At 38.1% G+C, this 15,199-nt stretch overlaps 1 protein-coding gene across 2 annotated transcripts in view; it reads right to left on the reverse strand.

Annotated features, from left to right (window-relative positions):
- The window catches only part of Egfr (epidermal growth factor receptor), a 153,116-nt gene that overhangs the window by 71,043 nt on the left and 66,874 nt on the right, over positions 1 to 15,199 (reverse strand). The window contains exon 2 of one of the 2 annotated variants that reach the window (XM_071773222.1): positions 14,920 to 15,158. The exons of the other annotated variant lie outside the window; for it this stretch is intronic. The gene's annotated coding sequence lies outside the window, so the exon portion shown is untranslated. The remainder of the gene's footprint in view (positions 1 to 14,919; positions 15,159 to 15,199) is intronic. 2 annotated transcript variants of the gene reach the window in all.

The following is a 15,199-nucleotide window of genomic DNA, read 5'->3' on the forward strand; positions in this document are numbered from 1 at the left end:
TATATTATCTACAAAAAAAGATAGTTTTAAAAATTAATACATATCCAACGATTTTCTTGCAAACAAAAAAGAAATTAGAAAAAAGGAAATAAGAGAAATAATATGTCCTCTAATAGATAGTCGGTGCAATAGTTAATAACATGAAATTTAAGTTAGTGGGATCTTTCTGGTCGTCCTCTCTGCCACAACACATCCTACAAATGATCAATATTTGTGAAAAGGTACCGAACCATTAAACACGGCGGCTCTTTCTAAAGTATGCCGATAGAAGGACGAAAACATCTGGAAGACACCCTTACGAAAGCATCGAGTAGGACGTCCCCCCGACCACTATCTGGATCGAGCTGGATAAAACTCCTAATAAATATTGCGGTTTCTTTATATCCAATATTTGTTAAGAGACTCTATTTATAGAAGAGATCAAGTGGCATTTCCGTATCGTGATCGCGATATCGCACCTAATAAATCGACACGACGGCAAGCTTGGATCGATAAACGCTTAATTGGCATTAAACGCGCTCATTAGTACGAATATCAACACGATAAAGTACGATTAAGAACGTGGCTGCCTTTTACGCTGGATTGCTACAAATAACGCATATTTTTCACTCGAGAAAATTGGCATTCCACGCGAGAAACTTCGGCAATATCATTGCGCGGAATTGCTGCAACTTGAATAAGCCTTTCGAGATAGTGCATCTTGTATTCCTCTTAAAATTATTCCGGTTGTTTCGTCGAGAGATTCTACGACTATTAATCATCTACGACCATAAATCAATAGTGATATATTTCAGAACGTATTCACATTAATGTAAGTCCCCAATCTGAAGCCGCTTTCCAACTAATAAAACTTGGCATCAATAACGTCTATAGGAACGCTGATGAAATCTGTGGATGATATGTGCATTCGCCTTAGCTACTTGATAGTGACTTCTTCAACTAAGCGTCATGGTTAGAAATATTAGCCAAAAGCATCTTTTTAACACGTTTCGATTTTTGCGCGACTGTCCGGTCAAGTTGCGTGTACCATCAATGGCAAAAAACAAAACGTATTAAAAAGATGCTTTTGATTAAATTTTCTATCCATGACGCTTAGTTGAAGAAGTGTAAAAACTATCTGTACTCTAAATATTAGATGGTTTGAGTGAAAAGTTCAATGTGGGCCATATCAGTGGTAGCACGCGATACAAAACGTGTTAATATTGCAGTTGAAAAATTGATATAAGAAAATGTAGATTGTATGATTACTACTATCTTTTCTCTTCAATAATATTAATGCTATTTTTTCGTAAAATTTTATCAATTAATACTAAAAAAAAAATCTAATGAGTTTTTAAAGTTATATACATAGAATTAAAAGTTGTCAGCGCTAATGTATCTCAGAGAGGGTAAAAAAAATTTAAACAGTTATTTTTAACGTTAGCTTCCTTAAAAACGGTTCGCGAAACCGCTTTCTCACTATCGATCTTTTTTGCGATATCAAGCCAATTTCTTGACACATGCTCGGACATACGACACGGCATCATGGGGAGCTGCTTTTTGCTGCTCGAAGCCCGCGCGGTTTTAAAATCAGTAAGGAAGCTACTTTCAATCGACGACTACATCGAAAGAACGAGTCAGGCTTCGTAATTTTTTGGGTATTAGCGCGGGCAAGAATCGTGATGCGATCATCAATATGTCAGTAGATTTATCTCGCTCAACCGAGAAACCTTAACTTTTGATTCGGTGCTGTCGATAAGTTGGCAATTAACTGCCAATAGAATCATGATTTCATGGCGGTTCTTTTTCACAAATCAATTATTCGCAGGCGCGGAACGTGCTAGACTTGAAGAAAGTTCGCGGTAAATTAAGACATTTCACGATTATAAATAAACGTTTAAAATTTCCATTTTTTAAGGATGATTTGACAATAAATTTTGATTACTTTTGTTATTCTTTGTGGAAAGCAATTTAAATATATCTTACGCTTAATTTTTACATAATAAATTGAATAATAATTCGAGTAAAAATCAAGTGGTAATTTATATATTAAATAAATAATTATTCCAGGCAATAAACAAACAGTGATTGATTCTTCAAACAGTTATTCGTGAAAAAGAAAAATTTTTGAACCTTAATCTATCATTAATTTGGTTTCTGCCTCTAATATCATCCTTTTTCTTGAACATTCGGCTCAGTACGTCGAATATCGAGACAGGTGAACAACCCTGCGACGCGTATTTATCCGAAAGGAGCTTAGATCGCGCGTGCCGTGTCGCGTCCGCCATGTTCTTCCTCGGTGCAGCAGCTGACTTTTCAGGAACGTCACACTCCAGATCCTCGAAGACTCTCGGCACTTTGTAGTGACGAAGAGAGGAACGGAGGGTAACATCACCGTCGCGTGTTTACTTCTTCTGTAACCGGTTTCTCCCCTCCTCCCTCGTTCCTTCGCCCCCGCCGGACCGATGCGTCGCCTCTCTCTCTTTTCCTTCAGTGTTAGCTTCGTGCTGGACGAAGGAATCTTCCTTCTCCCTCCACATCACTCACTCTTTCTCGTGTCTTCCTACTCGTCGAAGCCTACGATCTTTTCTCCCACCTCCTTCACTCCTTTCTCCCGTCCGTCCTCTCTTATCGTCTTGTCACGTTCTCCTCTCGGCACCGCGGTATTCAAATGACCTCGGATGATGAATATGGCCGTCTCTCTCGTGCCATCGGTCCGCTACGGTAATTGCCGCCGTTTCTGTCCTTGTCTGCGCCCGCGGTGCGTATGGTTCTCCGCCGTGCACGCACGCACGCACGCACGTATGCACGATCTCGCACGCATGCACGTATGCATTCGCAGATTGGCTGCATCATTACGTTTCACCCGTCTGCGCGTGCGGTACCTCGTACCTTGGTACCTCGTAGCTCTTATCCCTGAGAATTTCGTAAAGAGAGCGCGGATAAATCGCGCGGGAACCCTGCACAAGGCCCTTCTTCTCCGCCTCCTTCTCTTTTAAGGCACCGCGGGGTTCTTTTCGGGCGGTCGGAGGTGCGAGAATACCGAGAAGTCGAACCTCGTAGATTATCTTGGCGCATTGGTCTCAGGATACAGCACGGTCAAAATTCGACCGGGTATTTCAAGGAGTGTGTGTTTCTCGAGAGATTTTCAATTAACTTGCTTTTTTAGTGTAATTTATTTGTTTTAAATTAAAATACGTAACTAAACTTAACCAAATAAAAAATTTAAAGAGAATTGTTTGCATCCGAAAAATTAGGTCTGAAGCTAAAAGAGTTAACCTTGTTCACATGATTTTAAACCGAACAAATAATTGTAGTAACAAATAATTTTGCTACGAACCGCGTACTCTGTTCTCACAGTAGCATTTTTAAAGGAAGATTCACCGGACCGTTTGACTAAATGCCATACATCGTTCAGTTGACCTTTACATCTAGAAGAATCACCAGCGTGGATTACCGGGTTGCAACGAACGTCGATATCGTCGCGGTACATCGGCATTTCTAACTCTCGATTGCATTCCCACGGCGCGAATTGCACGAATGCCGCGGATGGTCCGCCAACTTGGCTCCGGCATTCACGATCGTTGTTGCACTCGGTATTGTGCATGCCGGCGAACCGCCGCGCCGAGGAACCAGTTGAGCGAATGCATTTCTAATCAGCAGTAACTCGCGTGCTCGTGCGGCTTACTGCATCGCGCATTAGGCGAAACACGAAGGCGCGTTCTTTGCCATCCTATCGTACGAGATCGAAGAATTCCATGTCCGATTGTTAACAGTTAAAGTGTTCAGAAGATGCAACGCTGTTAATTGCTTGTTTCGGCAAGATGGAAAAAGATTTTCCATGATTAATATTAAATATGTATATTATTGTATATGTTTATGTTATTATCTTTGTTTTGAAATTTTCTTTTAGAAAATTAACATTATTTTCAAATAATGTCGACATAGTGTATAACAATGATGTGTTATTCGTGTTAATACATGTATACTAATAAATCTGTGAAGAAAATATTATAAGAACTATAAAATTACGATAATAAATTTAATTGTCGAACGCTCGATGAAACGATGTATCAACGCTTAATAGTATCGTATAAATTTAGAGTCAACCTGTACCTACATGAGTAGCTACAGAGCGAACAGTGATCATATCCATAAAGTTCCCGTGATCCCTTCGTGCACAGCATGTCAAATAACAACGCCTGTTAGTACCCTATCGGTCATTATGAGTCGTTTGTTGAACACGCGTAGTATTTGTAGATGTGAAGGATCCAAATATTAAAACTTTTTTCTTTAAGCAACAATTAGTCTGATTCTAGCAAATCAAACATTTTTTAAAAGAAAATATAGAGAATATTAAGAAATGAATACTTATTATGTTATTCTTCAACATCTAATTGTTCGAAAAGTTAGATTCTTTGATAAAGTACAGACGGAGATTTCTTTTAGTGATTGGTCATAATCTATCGCAATCATTCTGATTTTTATCTGATTCCAAATTGATTCGAAACTAGGTAGCTCTTAGCAATGAGCAATTAGCTTTGAGCAACTTCGAGGATAAGCAGCAGTCTCGATTCTGAACTTTATAATTCAGACTCACAACAGTCATGACCTGGCTTTGTGCCAGTTTTAGTTGATGCATGCACGGCGTATTTCCTATGTTATGTCACGGCCACGTGAACCCTGTCATTGCTACCGCGTTACAGCGGCCTAACGGGTGCTAATCGACGGACACGGTAGGAGACACTCGCCGCGCGACGACGAGGATCGCTATTATGTCAGGAATCGCTGACTCAACGCGAGAGGTGCCTATAGCCGAGCGGTGTCTAGCCGAGATCGCCTACACTCGGGTCTCGGTTCTGTTGTTGCCGTTACATAGGCGTGCAATCGGCATATACAATCGGGAACGCGTCGGATTAGGCAATACTCGCCATTTTACAATTGTCTCTCTGCCACATGTGGCACTCATTCTCACCGAGCGCGGGATTTCGACATACCGGTTACCACCAACGTATCTCTCACGATCAACCGTTAATAGGGTAGTGGAGACGGGAAAAGGGACGGAAGTTCGAAGGGGTTACTTTAATGAAATTGACAAACGTTTAAGCGTAGCCAACGTGTCAAACGAGAGCGCTAAATAAGATTTATCGCTCGCAATTGCGAGGGAAATTTAGTAAAATAGGAACGTCTAAGAGTCATGCTATGCCCTTTATATGGCTGCGCGGTTATTTATTGCCTCACTGGTTGTTAATTTGATAATTTGAGCTGTTGCATGTAAGCCGCACCCAATGTGATTAACTCCCTCTACTTTTATAAAATTGTGACAATTGAATAAAGCACGTTTAACAGAAGTGTATTTAACAGTGTCATTAACAGCGTTCCTCTCGTCATAATTATATCTTACAATATAAACTAATATAAATTCGATATAAACTAATGTGAGTAACAAATTACTAAATTTTGGAAAGAATGATACGCCAATATTTATACTACGTATGGAATTATATTATGAAAACTGTGTCTACGTAGTGAGTTCGGTATGAAACTTGACCGCTTCACCGACTGCCGCATCCAATTTATATATAGCTCGTATTATTTTCTCGTATACTCGCAACTATCGTCGCGGGGAGATCCATCATGTAACAATACGATCGGCGATCGCGTTCGCCGACAATAATAATCCTCACGAGACACCACGGCGAGGATAAAATTCCTGATGGAGCGACTCGTAAAGATCGACCTCTCGAAACGGAATCAGCGATACCATAAAGCAGGGGCACGCCGTGCCGTGTCGATATCGGTCCCTCCGGTGTTTACGTTTTACACACCCGTGCACGTATCCCAGGCGAAAGTGTGCGCACCCACACGACCGCGGAGATATGTCGTGTGCACGAATATATAAGCAGCGACGGCATGCACGCACGTGGAACGGGCAAATATATATGGAGAACGATAGGCGATATAAAGTGGTAATGTCGCGAGTACCGTGAAACATAGCTGATTGGGCGGGTTTAGCCGCGCCTTATCGCCGGTTGCTTGCCGTATACCTATCCACCGGATAAAGCACGTCGTACGTACAGGGTGATCAAGCCGATGCGATGGTATGCCTTAAATAATGCACATATGTACATTAGTCTTTTTTATCTGTCACCTGTTACGTGAAATACTATATAAGATACTCAGATGATTTCATATACGCTATAAAAATTTTTCATTATTTTGATTTTCTTCTTATTTTTTTTGGAAAATACAATAAAGTAATATTATTAGTATTACGAAATAAAAAAATCTGCAAAACAACTTAATTAATCCTAAAAATTAATGCTATTTTCGATACGATATGATAATAAAGAAATGATAATAAATTGAATCATCACGTAATTATCTTTTAAATAATACTAAAATACCTAGAAGTATTTGTTAAATAAAGTTTATGAAAAACTTAGTAATATTTACAAAAAATACAAGATAATGCTATCAAATCACTACCATAAAATTTTTATTGCGAAAAAATTGTCTCAAAATGTTAAAATGTGTTTTCCCCTGAATTGATGAATATTTGTGCATTATTTATTAATCACAGCAATATAAAAAAGAATAATTTAATTTAATTATTTAATAAGATGTATTTTAAAACATTCATCGCTATATCGCGTTCGCTGATGTCTTTGCTATAGAGGAATGTTTCGCTATGGATCTTAGATCACCCGATATATACGCTCGTGCGCGGCCATATACACGCGATTACGCGAACATACATCCTCTCCATCACTCTTGCAATGTTTCTTTCCCTCGTCGTTTTCCCTCGCGAGTCTATCCGCACGGTTGGTCTGCAAGCGACTTCATCATCGTTGCAGTTCATGAAACGAATATCTCGCACGCGCTATCTCGTATAGGAAGATGAAGCGAATTGCAGAAGCTGACCATAGGCGTCACCAGAATTCTTCTTAGGAACTTGTTCGCAACTAAATTTCCAGTTCAATAATTATCTTATTTACTTTGAAGAGAATACAATAAAACCGTCACTAAAGTAGAAACTAAACTGACAATACGCTTAAAAATCCAATTTTCTATTTAAAAATTTATTGGAGCAAATACGTGGGTGGGTCAATATATTCGCGAAATGGCGGAGTTAGAGAGAGGCTATTGTAAGCGGATATTAAAGTGTGACTTATTGTACTTATAAATACGAGAAATCATCGGAATCTGATCAATTCAGTGCGAAATATAGGTATCCGACGAAGACACTTTGCACGTCGACTACCACCACTAATCGAATACCGTTATCAAATTTCTCCAAATAATGTAGCTTCGAATCGTTATACCACCCACCGTCCAGTCCAGATTTGGTCCAGCGACTATTTTCTTTTTCCAAATATGAAAGATCTTCAAGGAAAAAAAATTGGTGGCGATGAAGAAGTCAAATAGGTAATTTCTGTGCATTTCGAGAGATAAAAAGTACTTTTTTGATGCTTTAAAAAAACTTATTGCCAGATGTAACAAGTGTATTACAGTTAGGGGAGAATGTTGAAAAAGAAAAATAATATAGTTTTTTTGTTTTCTTTCACGATATCCATGTATAGTCGCCCATGAACGATGGTCTATCGTGAATGCATTACGGACGTACGCGAGAAAATGTCTATCATGAATATGCGTTCTCCAACACGGAATAAAATTAGATTACATGTTGAGGAATGCAACGATATGGGAAACTCTCTAGCTATTTTTTTTACGAGCGTGATAAAATTATAGAGAAATGATAAATGTTCAGCGTTCCTTCGACGACGTTCGAGATGCACATCAATATTTAATCGTGATAAAACGTGTCGCCAAGATAACGATGAAGTTGGCTTAATCACAGACGCAATGCTTTTCAACTTGTTGTCACTGAAATATGTATCGGTCACGATAATTTATTTTAGTTGCCTTTCCCGTAGAACGTTTGATTTCTAATCGTGCGATAAGACAGCATAAAAATAAATAATACTACGAGATATTTTAAAGATATCTAAAGATCCAAGGTATTTTTTATCTAAGTCTTTATTTGTAAAATATTTATGTCAACTGGTAAGCTATAAGAAATTATTGACACAAAAATAGTTATTTTGTAATTTAAATAATGATAAGTAAAATCTTCAAAACGAGAAAATGTATATTATAATATGTATATATGTGTATTAAATATAAAATCTGTATAAATACTACTAGGATATACGAAAGTTTATATGTAAGACTTTATAGTGAGATTTTTCAGACGTTAGAATACGATATCTAATATGCCGTTGCTTAATAATAATAATAATAATAAAAAAAAATTAATTTATTTTATTTACTATTGGTGTTGTTAAATAAACGTATCTTGGAATTTCATTTCATCATAGAACTTCACAACTTTCTTAGTGCTTTATTAATTGTATTTCATAAATTAAGATAGAATGCGCCACGACAATAAAGTTTCTCACGTTTCTCGCTTCGGGAGAATGATTAATTTAATATCATGTACTTATACCCGTTCCTTAAATTTTTCGTAATTACGGTGATAATTTAAAACGCACATCGTCACATGTGTACACCGCGTGTAACGATTTACATTGCACTTTACCGGAATAATGTTGTAGTATACCTGGCGATAACATAACTGCGCGCAATTCGATTATCTGCAACGGTTATTGCATTCGTATCGCGTGTTGCACCAATCGCAGTTCTTGTTGGACGACGCTTTATCGCGGGCGTTATCAATATTTCCAGCCATATGTTCAAATCAAATATTGCGAATCGTTGTTCCTTCCTGATATCACGCGTTCGCTCCCGTTTGCAATTGGTGCTATGCTTCCCTACGTTTGTAAACCGAATACTATAAACTGAAATTTGATCAAGTGTACTGCTCAAGAAAGATCATGGAATTACGTCGTTCTTACCTCAAGACGCGAGTTTGGATTTTTTTATTCTAATTAATATAAATATCTTTTTAAAGTTTCGAACTAACGTTCATTCCAATTACACAGTTCAACGTTATTTAATTATTCCTGTAAACTTTATTCGGTTTAATGTCTCATCAAGATTACCGCATTCCTTCAACCGCATATAATTACTTGGATATTTATATTTATTCAATAATTAATAACTAATTGCAAATAATGAATTGCAGAAGCATTCCATATGTCTTTGTTAAATATGAAACTGACAAGATTATACTAGAAATATCGGGAACGTGTTTGAAATACCGAAGATGCGATAACAAAGACTTCGGTGAACGGTATCAGGTATAAAGATGGAATTTGGAAAAATTCTGGATACAGCGATGCCAGTCGTAACTTCAGCAATGGAATGTCAACATAGCACTACCGTCATACGTATAGGAATAATAGCGACTGCTTTACGAGTAGCGACGTAACAGTATCGGAGCTCGGTATAGCTCGATCCCCAGCGGTGAGATCGTCATACGCGAGAAAATGGCCGCTACGGCAAGCCATCGAATATGAACGTGTATAATATGCTTATATGCATACCCATGTGCCGCGCCAGATGAAAAAAAAAAAAAACAAATATACCGTGATCGCTTAACCATAGCTGTCTACAGTGACTTTTGTTGGGGGGGAGGTTCCCGTCGCGAGTCACGTGTTCAAATATTATATAAGCCTTCTCGTAAACACGGAGGGCGGGTATATGCGACGAATTGACCGAGAAACGATACAACCTGATGAATACGCTCCCGTATTTTCGAACCGTTAATATCCCGTCGGCGGCTTAACGAGAGACCGCATATATTTTAATGTAATTACAGTTCTTAAAGCGATAACTGATAATGACAGTCGCGTCACGTGTGCGTACGTGTAGAAATTTAGCCGGGGGACGGAAGACGCCACACGATCGGACAGCTCTCATTTCACGGGACGTTTCCAGCATCGTTATTATCTTAATGAAGTGCCTTTGTTTACAGGGTGTTTATCCTGATAATTATAATCGTGCACGCGATAGGGGAAAAAAGTTTGCGCATGCAAAGCGTGTTCAATCTACTGCGGTTGCGGTGGCACGAGCGATACGTGAGACTCATGTGAGCACGGTGTTAAGTGATTTCGTAGAATTTGAAATTTAATCCGCCGAATACACATTACCATACCTTTGAAATGTTAAATATGTGTCAAATGACAAAAGAGAGCCTAAAAAATATTACACGAATTTTTCATACACAAAGGTACTAATTATAATTTAATTCATACAATTCACAATATCTTTAGCACCTTTTTTGAACATTTTTACGTCATTATGTAAATGTAAACTGTAATTAATATTAATAATTAACTAATTATTATTACTTGAAACTTTTTTGATCACTGTAATAATTATTACTTTTTAATTAGATTCTCTCTCTCTCTCTCTCTCTCTCTCTCTCTCTAAATTTTAATATAATTTAAAAAAATTTGCACTTATACGTTTATTTTCCACCTTATCATTTATGTAATATATTTATGTATCATACAACCGTTACATCTACAACGTAATCTATTTAGCATTATTACATTATTATTTCGTTAGTAATCGAGACAGCACAAGGAGGCCTGCGCGTGCTGTCCAATCGACACAAGATTTGTAGCGTGGGATCCGGTGTCTTTTGAATGCTGATTTGCATGACTGCATCAGTCGCGCGTTATTATCCTATCGAGTTACGTATCCTTACACACTGAAGTTACCTCCGCCGTGCGCGACATAGGGATCCCTGACCAGACATTAAAATTGCAAATTGTGTACAAGAGTGATGAGAGATCACGCCAGCTCGACGTTGCTCGTCTTACCACGTTTTATTTATCGTTTATTATGAAGAGGTTGGATAAAAAATAATGAAACGTGACACTCTCAGTATCCACGACAGTTAATTCCTGGTTGGCAAACAGTGCCAAAAGTGTTAATGTGAATGTTACATAATCACATTATCTTGCAAAGCATAAGTATACGATTCTTTCTGCTTTGTTTTATAATTTGTTAGTGTTAATACCGTGTCTACATGGAGTTTGACTCATGGTGCGTACTCAGTGCAAATTAAAGCCGTCGTACACAAATTAACGTATATAAAGTGTATGTTTAATACAAACGGATTAAATCATAAAATCGTCAATATTCTTTACTGTACTATTTGGTAAAATATGTATTGGGTATTTTATCAGTCGCGAATTATTTGCATTTTACTTTAAATATTAGAGATTAAATCAGTGTACAACGGCTTTAATGTGCACTGAGTGCGCACTAGTTCTGCCAATAAAAAACGCTATCAGAAGAAGTCATTATTTTTTCTAATTTTTAATATATCTTTATAACTAACCTCTAAACTTAACTCTTGTAAAAATAAAATTTATTTGAAATTAGTTAAAAAATATAGTTTTGTTATTTATTTATATCCCTGAAATTTAGTTTATGAAAAGAATCTTAATTTTTTAACCGTTCTAATTATATTCAAGAATTATTCGTGTCTGGATATTTTTATTTAACAAAAAAAAATTTTAAATTGTCCGAAGAATTCGCTACTAAGAGTTAACGCAATACTAGCGGGACATCACGTATTAGTTATCCTAACAGCATTCCTGAGGTAATGTGCGAATCGCACAAAAATCTACGAGTATATCGCGTCGCGGAAAACAAAGTCGCGAGATGTTTTCGCGCCGTCCGGTTTCATTCCCAGTAAGGAACGTCTCTTTCCGCTTCTTCCGATGAAACGCGACGCGTGCTCTCGCACTGTCCGCGCTTTCGCACGTCGCGCCTGTCAGAGGTGCCCGTTTCCAGACGAGCGCCTTTTAGCGGGCGACGGCTAATCTTCGCGCTTCGCAGATCGCACGGACTTCGACAGTCGGCAGCATTGTTAGCTCTCGAGCACGACGATAATTACCAAGCTCTCCGTAACGGTTCGCGGTAAGAGGCGGGTGCGAGCTATCGCGTCTCTCCGGCAAAGATTTCAGCCGCCTTTCTTCCGCCGAGAGCCTATAGCCTCGGCGCAATGCCGTTCTCGGTAAACGTTCCCCGTTCCTTCGCGACTCTTCTTTTTCCCTTCCTCTCCGTTCCACCTGCGCTAGGTGTCTAGCACCTAGTTTGCGTGCCGATTCGCACCTTCGTCGGCAACGTTCCCGGAAAGCGGTGAAACCTCGGCCGGTCGGTACCGAGCGAGCAAGGACATCGCAGCGAGGAAGAGGAATGACCTCGATTTATTACACATTCGACGTTCGACGACGCCTCTGGGGTTTCGTGCCCGCGGGCTAGCACTCAGAAGGCGAAATCAACCGCTCATATAATGTATACGGCGACCGGATGGATATTCATAAAAAACGGTGAAAGGAGAGATGCCGTGTATCACGAAGATAACTCTGTGATAATTAACATGCTAATTAATGCGATATTTTAAAAGCATCGAGGGTGTAATAGAGATTACCAGGTAATGTACAACGTTGACGCAGCACATATTTAGAGTTAAATTCAACTGCTGGATTTTGAACTTTATCTGATATTAAGATCATATCTAATTATATTAATATCGCACTCTGCCCTCATAAATGATAAAGGAATAAGCGTACAACTAGTTATTTTCAATCGGATATACATAGGAAATAATGTTTTATGTTTTATCACGTTAAGCATCTCTAAACTGTATCGATTATTATCTCTATAATTATTTTTCTTTTTCCAAAGATATGAAAGACGTTTTATAGCCTCCATTTCATGTATCATGATTTTGAGGATCTCAAAAAGGATCTCTATATTACAAATGTAGTGATAAAAATATCGAGGAGAATGTACTAACAAAAATGTTATATGTTCCAAACTATTACATAACTTGAGTAAGAATACGCAATAAAACAGGTTCACGGGGGTATACTGCTGTTGCTTCAAGCGATCGAGATCTTATAAAATATATTATCGGCGCATTCGACGCTTAATCGTCCGCCGGCGCGATAAATTATCATTCGTTATTATAGGTCGTTAATTACGATAAATCGCCGCAGGTGCCGCGATTTTCTTTGCTTGGCGCGCGCCGAGAGGGAGACGCGGGTGCGATAGAGTGCGAATTAGACTGGACGAAGGGATCTTCGTAGCCCGTAGGGGTTCACATTTCGAGAGGAAAGATCGACGGGGCCGGAATCTCTCTCTCGCGGATAATAACGATCATTTCCAGTCGAGACGATCATTCCGCGGTTCGTCCATCCCGTCTTATCGCATAACGGCGAGCGAGAGTACGAGAAAGGCAGAAGGAACGAGAAGTAACGAAACTTGCAGCAGCCGGCCATTATCGTCTACCTGAGCTATTAGCCGAAGGAGCTTTCGAGCCGGACGATAATAAAACAGCATCTGATTGGTATCCGCCGTTATTACACCACGAGGTATGTAAGCGCGGGTACGTAGATATTCGCGCGTGGACGAGTCGTCTCGAATAAAACGCAAATAAAAGAAACAACGTTGCTGAAATATTCCCGTCAGCTATCTATTAATGCTTGCCCTTCTCGCTCCTCATCTCTCTTCATTTCTGCGATTGCAACTCGACCTTCGGAAGATGATGCATCGGGCATAACCGATCAAATGCATTAAAATCTGTATACACGCTATATGTTCCTGATATCGCGCGTCCCACCCTGATTATTCATACTGCCTTTGGTAAATAATTCGAACTCTATCTCGTCTCAGTAAATATTTGACCAAATATCATCCTTTTCGACAGAATTTTTCGATTTATTCGATAAGCAATCAAACCTAAAATATGAATTGTAAAATATAATTCACATACATGTAAAATTAAGTGAAAAGAAAAATCTTTATTTAGTATATCCTTAAGTTTTCCACATCTGTTCGTTCGTTAAATTCTATTATAGTTCTCAACCGTTATAACTTACAAAAGTTTTGATTATTTTGGCGTTATTTTTATAATTTGGTGTTTAGTATTTGCAATTGAGAAAAAACCCGATATATTATTCACAATTATGTTTAATTATTTTAATATAAATCATAAACACAAGTATATCGATGTTAAATGTAAAATAGCATAAGAAAAGACGGAATTTATCGGATAAAAATCTCCGGATATTGATCCCGTAATTAATTAATTATATTATCTTTGCGTTTTGTATCAATTTAAATAAATTTAATAAAAGCTCTTGTATGACTCACATATACATATAGGCACATATACATATGTGCTAACTAATATACAAAAATTACAAAATCAAAATAATTCTAATTTCATATGATTTTTATCATCTTTATGTACACAAGATCAGCTCTGTCCGATTAATATAAGTAGATAAGATAAATATATTAAAGTTAGATTAGCTTTTAAAATATAATATAGACTATCTATTCTTCATTATCATTGATATGTTTTCACACATACGCGATATTACTTTATATATTTATAAACATATTGTATAAACATATACAGTATCTTATTCTCTTTGTAAATAAAAGAGGAGATTGAAAAAAATAATTACACAACCGACAAGATATCGTGACATTGGAGTCATCGACATTTCATGATCGTAAATCAGTAAACGGTGAATGCAATGGTGAATGCAATGATGCCGGACCTATTGCATGCTGCTAGAAATGTCTCGAAACGAGGTCGGTTGAGCGAACTCGATAAATTATAAGAGACCAGGAAGAACAAGAAGCAAAATTGAACTCTCATTAACGGAAGTTTATAAGAGGAATCATTAATCATTAAATATAGGAAGTATTATAGTTTTTCCCAGTAACTTTTCCAGAGTAGAAAGTTTATCGTATGCGATATGATAAACATATTATACACACGCACACAAAATATAGCATGTAAAATATACGAAATCGATTAAACTGATGTGTAAACAGGTCATACCTGTTTAAAATTTATATATGTAAAATTTGCATTTGTGCGTGGCGTTATGTTCTTTAACAATGTTACGCAAAAAATAAAAAGTAATAATTACTCACCGGCTGACCATTATTCATCTCCAGATATTCGGTCGACGAGCACCAATCATGTACAAAGCTCGAACGTGTTTCCTGTCCAATAGTCTCCGGCACCAACTCTGCGAATAAATTGCATCCCTGCCACGCATGACGTGCCACGCAGGAACCCACAGGCGGCGAACGTGTGTCGCGAGTAAAGTGTTCCAAATTGTTCCTTCGGGGTGACATTATGGTCGTCAAGGGCGATAGCGAGATATTGGCTGTAACGTTCGCCATATCTTTACATCACATCTCGCAACAA

Source organism: Temnothorax longispinosus, chromosome 3, assembly GCF_030848805.1.
Source record: "Temnothorax longispinosus isolate EJ_2023e chromosome 3, Tlon_JGU_v1, whole genome shotgun sequence".
NCBI classification, from domain to species: domain Eukaryota; kingdom Metazoa; phylum Arthropoda; class Insecta; order Hymenoptera; family Formicidae; genus Temnothorax; species Temnothorax longispinosus.